This window comes from Nicotiana attenuata, chromosome 9, assembly GCF_001879085.1.
Source record: "Nicotiana attenuata strain UT chromosome 9, NIATTr2, whole genome shotgun sequence".
Lineage (NCBI taxonomy): Eukaryota > Viridiplantae > Streptophyta > Magnoliopsida > Solanales > Solanaceae > Nicotiana > Nicotiana attenuata.
Genome location: NC_031997.1, coordinates 37,992,370 through 38,003,511, shown reverse-complemented (window position 1 = coordinate 38,003,511; position 11,142 = coordinate 37,992,370). Strand labels below are relative to the sequence as shown.

General features: G+C 38.1%; 1 long non-coding RNA gene across 4 annotated transcripts; it reads left to right on the top strand.

The window, feature by feature from the left end:
• On the top strand, positions 4,092-9,569 carry LOC109232269. Of its 4 annotated transcripts, none has more exons than XR_002068930.1 (6): positions 4,092-4,201; positions 5,501-5,586; positions 5,752-5,937; positions 6,704-6,755; positions 6,906-7,178; positions 7,430-9,569. It is a non-coding gene; the product is annotated as an uncharacterized LOC109232269 (long non-coding RNA). The 4 variants fall into 4 exon arrangements; XR_002068931.1 differs by having other exon boundaries at positions 4,092-4,473; XR_002068929.1 differs by having other exon boundaries at positions 4,092-5,178.

Below are 11,142 nucleotides of genomic sequence, written 5' to 3'. Positions count from 1 at the left end.
TAAAAAGTATCAGGTTTTTTGGTCGGTTAGCTTTGATTTTCGGTTTGGTTCGATTTTTTGAGTTTTTGTGAATACCCCTACTAGCACCTATGGATTGGTTACACGCATAGCACAATTACCAAATACGTTTATAAGTCAGATTCACCAATGCGAGAGAAGTTTTATTTTGAATGAGACTCAACTATTATGTGGTAGACAGAACTTGTATGAGACTCCTTTAGAACTTTGCCAAGTGGATTTTTTGGTCCCACTTCTGAGCAAAAGTTGGCCAACTCCAGCCTTTGCCCTGTTATTTTTTCTCTTCCAAGTTTCTCCAACTCCCTTGACTCAATATGTCCAATTACCAGAATTCAATACTTCTAATTCGTTCACTAATTTTCTTCTCTCAAGCAATTAGTCATTTTTCAAAGACACTCAAACTTCAAGCCCATAAATACTTGAAAAAAGAAGAAGAAAGAATCATAAAGAAAAAAAGCACCATTAACATTAATATGTAGCCAGTGGTTCAGGCTACATATCTAGTGGAGGGAATAAGTGATCACTGTCCTCTGAGAATAAGTAAAGATACAGGAGGGGGGAAGAGGGCTAGAGCTTTTAAATTTTGTAATGTGTGGGCTTTACACCCTCAGTTTAAAGAGGTTGTAATACAAGGATGGCAACAACAAGTAGCAGGATACAGTATGTTTCAAGTAGTTAAGAAACTGAAGTTACTAAAGAAGGCACTGAAGAAGCTCAATCAACAGCACTTCAGGAATATCTTAACAAAGGCTGAGGAAGATAGGGCAGCTTTAAACCGAGTCCAGAATAGATTGCATTCTGACCCCTCTAATAAAGCTTTACAAGATCAGGAGATAGCGATGTATCAGAAATTAGGAATTCCTCTTATCTAACTGAAATGTTTTTATTACAAAGGAGCAAAGCAAGCTGAATTAAGCTAGGAGATGACAACACTAGGTATTTTTACTCAGTAATCAGGCACAAAAGACTGCAACAAGCCATCACACAGATTAAGGATCAACATGGGGAATTAGCAACAGATAATGTAAGCATATCAAATGTTCTGGTAGACTACTATGAAACTATGCTAGGAAGGGAAGGAAGAAGAAGAGCTAAAGCATTTCATAGCTTTCTGAAGAATGGCACTACTCTGAATTCTACACAGCAGATGGAACTCATACAACCATTCACAATCAAGGAAGTGAAACAGGCTATGTTCAGTATAGATGTGAACAAAAGTCCAGGTCCAGATGGTTATGGAAGTGGTTTCTACAGGGAAGCTTGGAGTATCATTGGTAATGATGTTACTGCAGCAATATTGGAATTCATGGAGAATGGAAAACTGTTAAGGCAAGTCAACTCAACAGTAATATCTTTGATTCCCAAAGTCCCAGTCCCAGAGTTTGCAAGTCAATTCAGACCAATTTCTTGTTGCAATGTCATATACAAATGCATTTCCAAGATGCTGTGCAAGAGGCTCAAGAAAGCTGTATCAATACTAGTAGCTGAGAACCAAGCAGCTTTTGTTGAAGGTAGATCTTTGATTCATAATGTCCTTATCTGCCATGATTTACTGAGACACTATAATAGGAAAACATCTCCTAGGTGCCTTATGAAAATTGATTTGAGAAAGGCATATGATATGATCATCTGGGATTTCATAGAGGAAGCTCTGAAAGGATTTGGATTTCCAGATTCATTCACTAAGCTGGTGATGACTTGTGTGACTACAACCCAGTTCTCTATAAGAATTAACGGAGAAAATCATGGTTATTTTGAAGGCAAGAGAGGGCTTAGGAAAGGGGATCATATCTCACCCCTATTATTTGTTCTAGTATGAAATATCTGTCAAGGGTTCTTGGTAAGATGAGTGAACTCCCTGACTTCAAATATCACCCTATGTGTAGGAAACAAAGTTAACTCACTTAGTTTTGCAGACGATTTGATGATTTTCTGCAAAGGAAATCTGAAATCCATAGCTAGAGTGATGGAGGCATTACATCATTTCAGTGATGTCACAGGTTTGGAAGCAAACATAGACAAATCTAGCATGTTTGTAGCAGGGGTTGATGAGGAGACAAGGCAGAATATGCTGAAGATTACTGGGTTCACGTTAGGGACCTTTCCTATAAGGTACCTAGGCTTTCCTCTTACATCAAGGAAGTGGAATAAGATGGATTGCAAGCAACTAGTTGATAAGATCACAAGCAAAATCACAGCTTACACAAAGCAACTGTCATATGCTGGGAGATTGCAAATAATAATGGCTGTTCTATTCTCTATATACAACTTCTGGAGTGCAGTGTTTGTTCTGCCTCAAAGTGTGGTAAATCTTGTGGACAAGAAATACAGAGACTTCTTGTGGGGTGCCACTGAAGACAAAAGAAAGGTTAACCTAGTAGCTTGGGATAGGGTCTGTATTCCTAAATAGAATGGATATTTAAACATCAAAAGCTGATGTAAATGGAACATTGTTGCAGTAGGTAAACCGTTATGGCAATTAGCTAGGAAAAAAGACACACTATGGGTCAAATGGGTTAACAGTATATACATAATGAATAAGGAAAATATATGGGAACACCAACCACCAGTAGACTGTTGCTGGTATTGGAAGAATTTGAACTCTCTTAAGCTTCAAATGGAAGGATGGTATCAAGGAGATAAATACATGCTGTCAAAAAAAAGGAGAATACTCTATGTCTAAGAGCTATCAGCATATGTTGGGGGCTCTATCTAAGACAAGGGAAGTAAAGCTAATATGGAGTAAAATAATACTTCCTAAACAGAGATTTATAGTATGGTTGGCATGTCAAAACAAATTGCTAACCAAAGAGAGAATGCAGAGAATGCAGTTAAAAGTAGAAGATCACAAATGTTGCTTATGTGATCAGAATCAGGTTGAGACTCAGACTCACCTCTTTGGACAATGCAAATGGATAGCAGGGCTCAGAGAAAAATTGAGTAGCTGGTTGGATATCAAAATTCATAATAATGAAGCTAGTAAGGCGATCAAATGGATCCAAAGAAGAAGATGGAGCCAAGTTCAGAAGGAAATAGTAGCTGCTGTATATGGGGTGCCATATTGTATTATACCTGGCAAGCAAGGAATTGAAAAATATTCAGGAAAGTAAATGTGAGCATAGATCTTGTAAATGATCAAATTAGGAAAGAGATACTAGACAGAGTGGAGATAGTGTATAGGGGAAGAAGAGATAGGATATGCAAAGTGTTGTTTCAGAGAATATGTAAATAGATAATACTGATATATTTTGGAGATCTGGTGTCTGTATTTGTTTCAGACACTAGAGGCTCATAGGTTGAAAAAAATATTTTTCTTGTTGTAATGGTAATATTCACATTTGTTACCAAAAAAAGAACATTGACATATAATTAAGACTGTTCATGAAACCCAATAAAAGCAGATACAACCTCTATAATTTTAGTTTTTTTCCTTTCTCCCTCTCTTTTTTTGTCCGAGTTCTTCTGTCCTTTTTTTCTATATGAAATGATAAAAAGGCATAAAATAATACTTCTGTAAAAAATTTCAATTAAGATTGGCAGAGTAGCTACGGAGCAATATTTTGTTGATTTCAATTTTACGAAAAGCTAAAGTAAAAAATCAGATTTTTTCTCAGCAAATATCTTCTTCTTTAGTAATCTCTTTCTCACTCTTGAATATCATGGAGATTTATCTGGGTTAAGGTTTCTCAAAACTTTAAAGAGTGAGTGAGAGAGACTCACAGTGTCCCAATTTTAAAAAGAACACAAGCAGTTCATTGAATCTAAAGCTTAGAGTCGCACACCCATCGAATAGGTCTGTTAGGAGGAAGTTGAAGTGTTAAGAAATAAGAAAAGATTAAAACAAAGGAGAAAGGAAAGAACTCAAGAAACGACATTGAAGGAGAAAAAGTTGAACAGCTGGGACCACACATTACAGATGTCATTAAATAACAGCCTCACACAAGTAAGACATGGCATATGACACACAAAGTAAAATTTCTCCTAATGTGACAAGTGCGATGACCTAGAATCGCATGTGTATTTGTAACTTATAAATGTGTTTAAAAAGATTTGTAAATTCCAGGAACATTTATAAGTCGCAATCAAAATAAAATGAGATCACTTAAAATTGCTTTTTAGCACCTTAGCAATCAGCTAATCCAAACTGGCTCTTAAAAGTCGCAATCGCTAAAGGGATTATAAGGTACAGTGACCAAATGCGCTACTGTGAGTCGCAATGTCGAAATGAGAGTTATAAATAGTTAAATGCGATTTGTAATGCCGGCTCATTTTGATTGTTTTATAGTAAAGATAAAATTCCTTCTGAGGCTTCGTGATGCGTTTTCGTTTGAGAAAAAATCCGTAGGAGTGAAATAGCCCTCCCCAGATTCCCCTCCAAAAACATTTGATTTTAGGCAATTCATTAACCAATCTGTTGATATTATCTCTTGCTTTGAGTTATGAGCATGATTCATAGTATTCTTCTACCTTTTCTTCTGTTTCCTGTTCATTTTCTGCTTTTCATTTTTGGTTCCTAGATGCATTTCTATATTGTTGCTAATCATATGCTTCTCTTCCCTAGGTTCCAGTTTACTGTTTCAAATGCTCAGTACAGTTATCGCAGTTGCTTTTGTATATTGAAAGAAATGGTAGAACTGGTGGCAGTGAAATTAAAATAAATGACTTACATGACTAGCTAGTTTATCATAGTTTGACACTAAGTCCTTGCTTTTCGTAGAATTTTCAATTATGTGATAGTGTCGTGGAATCAGCCTCCTGATGCAAGCATCAGGGTAGGCTGCCTACATCACACCCCTTCGGGTGCTGCCATTCCCCAGACCCTCCATGAACGCGGGATGCTTCGTGCACTGGGCTGCCCTTTTACTTTGTTTAGGGTATTAGTGCTTCCAATGATTAAGAGATGGGAATGGTACTGTGAAATGGTTGATGACGATGACACACACGTCTCCTTGCACGTCCTGAGCGATCTTTCATCTTTGATAATACCCCCACTGCAGTGTCTTAAGAATCGGCCTCGTATGTTACGACGGTTGGATCTGTGAATGATGACCCGAGGAACCACTTCCCTTCTGAGGAACAGAGAGAGAGAGAGAGAGAGAAGGCTAGTTTACAAACGTCGTGCATCTTAGCCCGAGGAACCAGCAAATCCACCCCGACAATGTAATCCACCACACCCCTGACTGCCACAACCTTGCAGTGTACATTGGATGATATGGCAGCGCATTTTTTATGTGATCAGCTTAATGTAAATATATTGATGTACATGGGATGATATGGCAGCTTATATTTTGATGTGATCAATTTAATGTAAATATTTTGATAGCTAAATGTGATCAGCTTAATGAACATGGGATGATATGACAGCTCCTATTTGCTGCTTGTGTTGTAAATATTACTGAAACTGAAGCAGTTGTTTAGATTTAGTGATAGATTAGTTTGAAATTGGAAGCTACTGTATATTGATGTCTCTATGTATTTGCAGCTGGCGTTCACAGGTGGTATAAGAAGTGAATACAATATTGTACTTTGGCGTCTGTTGTTGAAGAAATCGTATCTGGAATACGATTTGTAAGTTGCATTTTGACAGTATTTATTGCAGTATTAACAAATAACGAATATGACCAAATGGTCCAAATGTCTCGATTTGTGAACAATGTGCTGTTCCAACGGGTGTCTACTCGAAATAAGGAAAATCTAGATTCACTTATGTGCAAACTGCAATTTATTGTCCAGATAGCTGTTCAGTGGAAGCCAAAGATGAACCAGAACTCAATTGTCAATCTTCCTGGAGCTATTGGAACACCTTCAGAAGCTGTATTTTTGGACACTGACCGGTGTCGGCTGAGCTTTGTCAGTTTTTAATGCTGATTTAATATCTTCGAAGGATTTGGGCGAAGTATCACACACTGAACCACCAAGGTTTGTTGTCTCCTATTTCTTACAGTATGTTGGAGAGGCATACGAGTCAGACACTTTCTCATGCTAAATTTGTTCACTCGTGGAATTATTTTTATGCCGTGAGGAACTTTCAGTTCCGCAGATCTCCCAACCCCAGAAAAAAAGAATAAGAGAAGATGAATTTATTTCGTTAGTGTTTCAGTTAGAATGCAATATAATGGCTTACTATTCAGTTGAATCCTCCTATCTATTTAGATAGTATTAAGTGGTCATATTAATACTCGACGCCATGACTTAAAAGGTAATAGTACTTACTGAGAAAAGAGCTAAGGAAGTGGAGATCCTTTGGCTTAAAAAGTTAAAACTCAATGTATCACAAGGTGCTCGAATATAGAATTCTACAGTTACTCCTTTACTGTTCAGGATTTGATATACAATTGTACATGTGTTAGTGTAAGGCACAGCTTGTTTGACAGCAATGTGACTTCTGAGCATAGAATTCTGTGGTATTATTGGTAGTCCTTTGGATAAGTGTTTGAGTCTCTAAGTTAACGGAAATAATATCCCACCAGCCTTTGAAAGTCTATAAAATTGCGTCTTTGTTGTTGGTAGATGAAATCCGTGTAGAAGGGATATCACTTTCTCCCTATTTTTTCCTTTTTTTGGTTTTATATTCTATATACATCATTTTCCTTTCAGGTTATTTCATATGCCACAACCACCCCCCCCCCCCCCCCCCCCGTATTTTTACCCCTTCCAAACCTTTGAATGTTTGTTGTATTCTCAGCTGTCTGAAGGGGCAAAGAAAAAAAGGAGAAGGCAATGAAGTATCTTTACTGGTAATAGAATTTCCTAGTACTTCGATGCTTCTCTGTTCAACATTTGTAGTTGTGTTTAAATGGCGAAATGTAAATATATAGCTGCTTCTTTCGTTTTTTCTTTTTTTCCAAACAGTAAATTTGACTATACTTGAAATGATTTTATTACAGTGCCAGCTTGTCAGTTTTGGTTACTGAGGCCTTTGAGTGCTGAACCTGGTGGGAGCGAGCAGTTGGATAAAGCTAGCTATTGTGTTCGAAATTCAGGGTCTAGATCTCCTGGATCTTTTGGAACTTTAGATGATCAAATGACAGAGAAGAAGAGTCTTCAACTGCTCTGGATTTGGAAAATTACTCAATTGTTGGGTAAGTTCCAGATAACAGCGCGTCTTATACTCTCTCCAAGTCAAAACAGAACATGCTCCTGATTTACCTAGATTGCCAGTGAGTTCGTGCTCCTTTTTACTTCTTCTGCCCTTTGTATTACTGGATAGGATGTAAGCAGACGTATGATCCTTTTAAGCAATCATGATGACCCTCCCCGCAACACTTATAGTTATGATTGTACTTGTTTGCACAGATAGGGATATATACCTGCAATTTCTTTAAACTTGGGTTTTATCACATTTAAGATTGTAACTCCATTTCTATTCTAATGTTTTCTGTGACCTACATGTTATGTTTTGCATCTGCAGGCCCTTTGTTCACATGCCACGAGTAGCATTTCTGCATCGTCAATTCCAATGCTGCAGCATGTACAACAGCCACAACATGTTTCACAGATGCACCCCCAAGTTCATGTTTCCCATTTTGCTAATCTTATGCCAATGAGTATGCCTGGCTATTCTAGTAACCCAACCTATCCGCATCCCTATATGGAAGCAATTACTTGCTGATGCCTGGAGTTAGCTCTCATCTTAGCACAAATGGGCTTAAGTATGGAATCCAGCAATTCAAGCCTGTCCCAACAGGAAGTACTTCAGGTTTAGGGACTTTTACTAGTCTGACTAGCTATGCCGTTAACACTTCTGGTGTAATTGGCAGTACAACAGGGGTTGAAGACTCATCCCGGTTGAAGTACAAGGATACTAATTTTTATGTTCCTAATCCGCAGGTGAGTATCTTTATTCCTTTCACTTTAACTATCGAGAATCAGCTTTTCTTTCATGTCATAAGTTGTATACAACACAGTAACCACACTATCGAGAAACCATTGCCCTGTCGCTTAAAGTGTCAATACAATGCGAAGTGAGGGCATATAACCTCACATGATTGTAGTGATCATTTTGGTGTGTGTGACACCTGCTGTAGATCGTGATGCGCAAAGTAGTCCCAACACGAAGTGATCAAATCTTCGCATCTCCACTTCAAAACTTGAAAGAAAATAGGTGACAAAAAGGAGAGAAGGGAAAGGAGTTTTCTACTTGCGCAACTAGGACTTCTCTCCACGTACACTTGAGCATTCTTTATCTTCTTGAGCAGTTTTAACTCATCTTCTTGTACTTCTTCTGTTTCTCTTCTTTTGTTCTTCAAACAATGACTTCTTTTCTACTCTGAGTATGCAAATTCTCTACCATTTGTAACGCATCATCTTATGCTACTTTTGCTTTTTTTTTTATACTTCCTTTTTCTCCTTCTTGATTAATTGAAGATGGAATATCAATATTGCTTCTGAAGTTGCTATTACGTCCAATTTGAGCTGTTGGGTTAATATTGTTGTTGTAGTGTACTGCATGCTGAAATTAGTAATTTGAATTGCGCTTTGATATTTTAGGTACTAACTTCATATATGTTAGGTATTATGTATTTTTGGTCCATTTTGTGTGTACTCTGCTTCTCGTGTTGCTTTTTTTTGCTTTAAAAATACTGATTGATAGAGAAATGGACGGAGCCCCACTTCAGCAAGAACGGATTGAAATGCAGCTGCTGGCTTGAGTCATAGACCTTGGCCTACACTGATGAATTTCCTCGAGTTCAAAGTTGTGAGTTGGTGTGAGTTGTCAATCTTCTGAAATCTAAAGACAATGTCGCTGCTTGTAATTTAATCTGATGCAGACGTGCAAGAAATGTGAACGAAAATGTAGATCCGAACATCTTCCTACTTTTGTTATCGTAGACTCGTAGTATTTGGGGTCAGATGCGTCAATCGCTGTTTTGATCTGTAGGTTAATATTGTTTACAAGTTGCGAATTATTAGGAATGTTCTTGGTTTGGGGACTGAAAATAATTGGGAATTGATTTGCTCCTTGAAACCTGAAATGTGGATGAATCAAAGACAACATCCTAGTTTGGACTCAGGTTCATACTAAAACATGCCTGGACATTACAATCGCCTCATGTTGCCTATCTGCCGTTCCACACTGGTCATGGTTCTTTCAATGCCGCAGAATCATCCCATATGCAATTTCAAGGCTTGTATCATCCTCCACAGCCTGCCACAATGGCAAATCCTCATCATTTGGTCAGTGCCATGGCAGGCAACATTGGAGTTAGTGTGGCAGCAGTTACGCATGAGCTCAAGATGGCGCTATCACTTATCAGCAATCTCAGTTGTGTCACCAGAATTGGAATGGCAGTTTCTGAAATAATAGATGAACTATAAATCACAGTTAATGAACCCCCTTTTTGATTAACTTTAGCTATAGGGCTTTCATCAATTTGTGGTATGAGAATCAGTCCTTCCATCTTCTTCTTTTTGGTTTTGTTTTGTGACAAGGAGCTAGTTTTGTTGTTTAATTTTTGTTTTCCTCGAGGATTTGTAGTAGGTGGTGGGAGGTTTTGGCATAGTTAAGTATTACAGAATGTTTAATCAAGTTCTTTTAGTTTGAAGGGCTAATGCTATTTCAAGAGCAGTTAACTATAATTATCTGTCGATTCTGAAAGAGGAAAAGGTGGCCAATTGATTAATCATGTTAGAAAAAGAGAATAATGGTGCAGGATCTTAACCAAGAGGGGCATTCAACGTCTCATATATATATACTTTAGAAAAAAATTAACCATATATATACACAATATAATTTTTCAAAGATCTTTTCGCCCCCTAGCTCCGCCCATAGTGGAGAGGAGAAGAAGGCAAGTGAGCTCTTGCTGTTTCCATCATCATTTCAGATGCCTTTTTAAAGATGTTCTACTTCTGGTAAAGTTGTTGCTATGTGACCAGGAAGTCATGAGTTCGAGCCGTGGAAACAGCCTCTTGCAGAAATGCAGGATAAAGCTGCGTATGATAAACCTTTACGGTCCGGCCCTTCCTTGGACCCCGCACATAGCGAGGGCTTAGTACACTGGGCTGCCCTTTTGTTCTACTTCTGCTATGCTTTGTTTGTTGTAATTTTTAAAGAAACTGGTGCGTGTGAATAGCCAGAACAAAAGTCCCCCATTGATCTCACTTTAGCTTTGTTTTCCCCCTTTTTGCGTTGCAGTTTGCTCTTTGCTTGATAGAGAAGCTCAAGATTTTGTCGTTACTGCTGCTCTGCTTTTTTCTTTCATTGTTTTCTAGTGCAAGCGTGCAAGTAAGCACCTTGGGATCGCCAAACTTTAGTTTTAATACTTTTTTCCACTTTAAAAACATAAAGAAAACACTTTGACAGTTTGGAGGAGTATGAAACAATCCAGAATTCCATCTTCAGTCTTTTCCTTTATTAAACTTGAATTGAAAACCCTCTTCTTTTCCTGGTCACTTTTGAGCATAGCCTGATCCAATACTTTATGTAGGTGCTAAATACTACTCTATTACAAATATATTCTTTTGTGGCAGCGGTATTACATCCATAATTTTTTCCTATTACATCTAGGGATCATAGCATGACATGGCGCAGCTACGGCTGACCGAGGACATGACCCGTGATAGGAAGATTTGGAGGTCGAAGATTAGGATAGTAGGTTAGGTAGTCTAGATTATTCATACCGGTAGGATTAGTACGTACTCTCACATTTGGTTGGTTGTAGGCTTATTTAAATACCTGTTTTTTGTTCCGATCATCTTACTATCTTGTTGTGTATGCTGCTTTTACATGGTTTTTTGGTGTTATCCTGTCTTGTTTCTTGTTATTTTTGTGGTACCTATGCTTGCTTGAGCCGAGGGTCTATTGAAAACAACCTCTCTACCTCCATAAAGGTAGGGATAAGGTCTGCGTACACACTACCCTCACCAGACCCCACTATGTGGGATTATACTGGGTATGTTATTGTTGTTGCATCTAGGGATCATAGCAGGGGCGGAATTAGGGGGCAGAAGGGGTTCACCCGAACTTCCTTCGTTGGAAAATTACATTGTACATATAAGACGAAATTCGTTTTTGTACCTGTATATTATATATTTTGAATCCCGTTGACACATTGCAAAGGTTTAGCTTAGTGTTCAAGGGCGCCAAGGTTGTTGGTTCAGTCCCAATTGGTTACTTTTTCTTTC